The sequence below is a fragment of the Crocodylus porosus genome, unplaced genomic scaffold (genome assembly GCF_001723895.1).
Source record: "Crocodylus porosus isolate Cpor-Errol unplaced genomic scaffold, CroPor_comp1, whole genome shotgun sequence".
In the NCBI taxonomy this organism is placed as follows: Eukaryota; Metazoa; Chordata; order Crocodylia; family Crocodylidae; genus Crocodylus; species Crocodylus porosus.
The window spans coordinates 79,928,632-79,931,390 of NW_017728931.1; positions in this window are offsets into that span (position 1 = coordinate 79,928,632).

A 2,759-nucleotide genomic window follows, 5' to 3' on the forward strand; every position below is an offset into this window, starting at 1 on the left:
TCCCGCAACGTGACCGCTGAGGGGACCACGGGCTGCAGAGTAACCAGGAACCGCCCTAACTGAACATAAACAACAAGTCGTGATGGGCGAGATCTAGGGCAGGGAATGGACATCATAACACCTACTCCCAACCAGTAGCACCAGCGACGGTCCTTCTTCCACAGGCGACTACACACGGGGAGGACCCCCGCCCCCCCCTCCAGTCCAGCGGTCACAAACCCATTATAACCTGTCTGACATCTGACTTCCTAGGTATCTCTCCACTTTTCACCCCCCTTCTCTCTCCCCCCCACCCATTGACTCAGTCTACATTTTCACTGACTACCTGTCTTGTATGCATACCAGCCCAGCCTCTGGCTCCCTTACTTGTCATTCCATCCAGGAAGAGCACACACCAACTGCTGAAACTTCCTTAGGGTTTTTGAACCCAAAAGCTTGCTTAATAAATTGTTTTCCAACTATTTAAGTTGGTCTAATAAAAGATACTAGATTCACCCAAAGAACCTTGTCAACCATATGAAGGAGCACTTTGAGAGGTTGAACACTTTCAAGTCAGCTGGGCCAGACATCTTACACACCAGGGTAATTAAGGAGCTGGCAAGCATCATAGCTCAGCCACTGGCATAGATATTTGAAAACTCATGGCACTTAGGCGAAGTGCCCAAGGATTGGAAGAAAGCCAACGTCATGCCCATCTTCAAGAAAAGGAAAGTAGATCCAGAGAACTACAGGCCCAGCCTGACCTCCATCCCCAGGAGAATCTTGGGGAAAATCAAAGAGACCATTCTTCACAAACTGGCTGAAGGCAACTTCTTGAGGGATAGCTAGCATGGGTTTGTTGTGGGTAGGTCTTGCCTAACCAATCTTATCTTCTTTTATGAGCAGGTGACCTATCACCTGGACAAGGGAGAAGAGATTGACATCGTATATCTTGACTTTAAAAAAAACTTTCAATCTCGTATCCCACAATCATCTTATAGAAAAACTGGTCAACTGCAGCCTCGGCTACATCACATTCTACTGCTTGCGGAATTGGCTTCGAGGTCAGATCCAGAGAGTGGTAGTTGGCAGAAGTCAATCATTGTGGTGTGCCATGACCAGTGGGGTCCCCCAAGGCTCCGTCCTTGCGCCTATCCTTTTCAACATCTTCATTAATGATGTGGACATTGGTGTCAGGAGTGGACTGGCTAAGTTTGCTGATGACACCAAACTTTGAAGTAAAGTGTCCACACCCAAGAACAGGATGGTGATCTAGGCTGACCGTGACAGGCTCGGAAAATGGGCGGACAAAAGCCTGATGGCCTTCAACTCTGAAAAAATGCAAGGTACTCCACCTTGGGAAGAAAAACCCACAGCATGCTTATAACTTGCTAGCACCACAGCTGAAAGGGACTTGGGGGTCATGATTGACCATAAGATGAATATGAGCTACCAAGGTAATGTTGCAGCCAGCAAAGTAAGCAAAAAACTCTGGCTTGCATCCATAGATGCTTCTCTAGCAAATCCCAGGATGTCATCCTCCTGCTGTACTCAGCCTTGGTGAGGCCGCAGCTGGAGTACTGTATCTAATTACGGTACTGATCCCCATTGGGCAGAGCTGGGTGGCAACAAAAGGTGCCAGTGACAGGGCTCAAGTGCCTATACACTAATGCTAGGAGCATGGGGAGCAAGCAGGATAAACTAGCACTTCTGCTTGCAGAAAACACTTACGACTTAGTGAGGTTAACAGAAACCTGGTGGGACTCTACCCACAACTGTGTGTTACACATTGAGGGCTATAAGTTGTACAGAAAGGATAGAGTGGGGAAGAGAGGGGGAGGGGTTGCACTCTGTGTCAAGGAGCGTTATACTTCAACCCTTATCAAAATGGAATCAGAGGAGGAGAAAGTAGAAAGATTGTGGGTTAGGATACATGGAGGTCAAGAAGAAAGGGATTTGGTGGTAGGGGTCTGCTACAGACCCCCACACCAAGGGGAAGAACTAGATTTGGAACTCCTGAGGCAGCTCTCAGAGACCATGAAGACTAGGGAGGTGGTAGTCATGGGGGACGTAAATTACGTTGACATCTGCTGGGAGACGTAGACAGCAAACTCCCACCGTTCACGCAGGTTCCCATCCTGCATACAGAACCTCCACCTGACGCAGGAGGTACATGGTCCCACTAGGGGGAATGCCTTACTGGACCTGGTATTAGCAACAGGGGATGACATAGTAGGGGACCAACATATCAGTGGTCACCTGGGGGACAGTGACCACCAAATAATAGAATTCATCATAAGGCATAGAGTGGGTAAGTTAACTAGTAGGGTGGAAATGCTTAGGAAGGTTGACTTCAGCAAACTCAGGCATTTAGTCAATGACACACTGCAGAGTAAGAGATTTGGCGAGATGGGAGCCCAGGAAGGGTGGCTGTGCCTTAAGGAAACAATCTCTTGGGTACAGAGGGAGATGATCCCGACGAGGAGGAAAAAGTGGGAAAGGGGCCAAGAGGCTTCCTTGGCTGACCAGAGAAATCCAGAGCAGCCCAAGGGCAAAAAGGGGGGCATATAAGCAGTGGAAACAGGGAGAGATTACTACAGTGGAGTATACCTCCTCAGCTCGCAGTTGTAGGGAGGCAGTTAGAAAGGCCAAAGCTACCATGGAGCTGAGGATGGCATTCCAAGTTAAGGATAACAAAAAATGGTTTTTCATATATATATATATGGAGTAAAGAGAAGGCCCAGGGTGGAATAGGACCACTACTGAATGGGCAAAAGCAA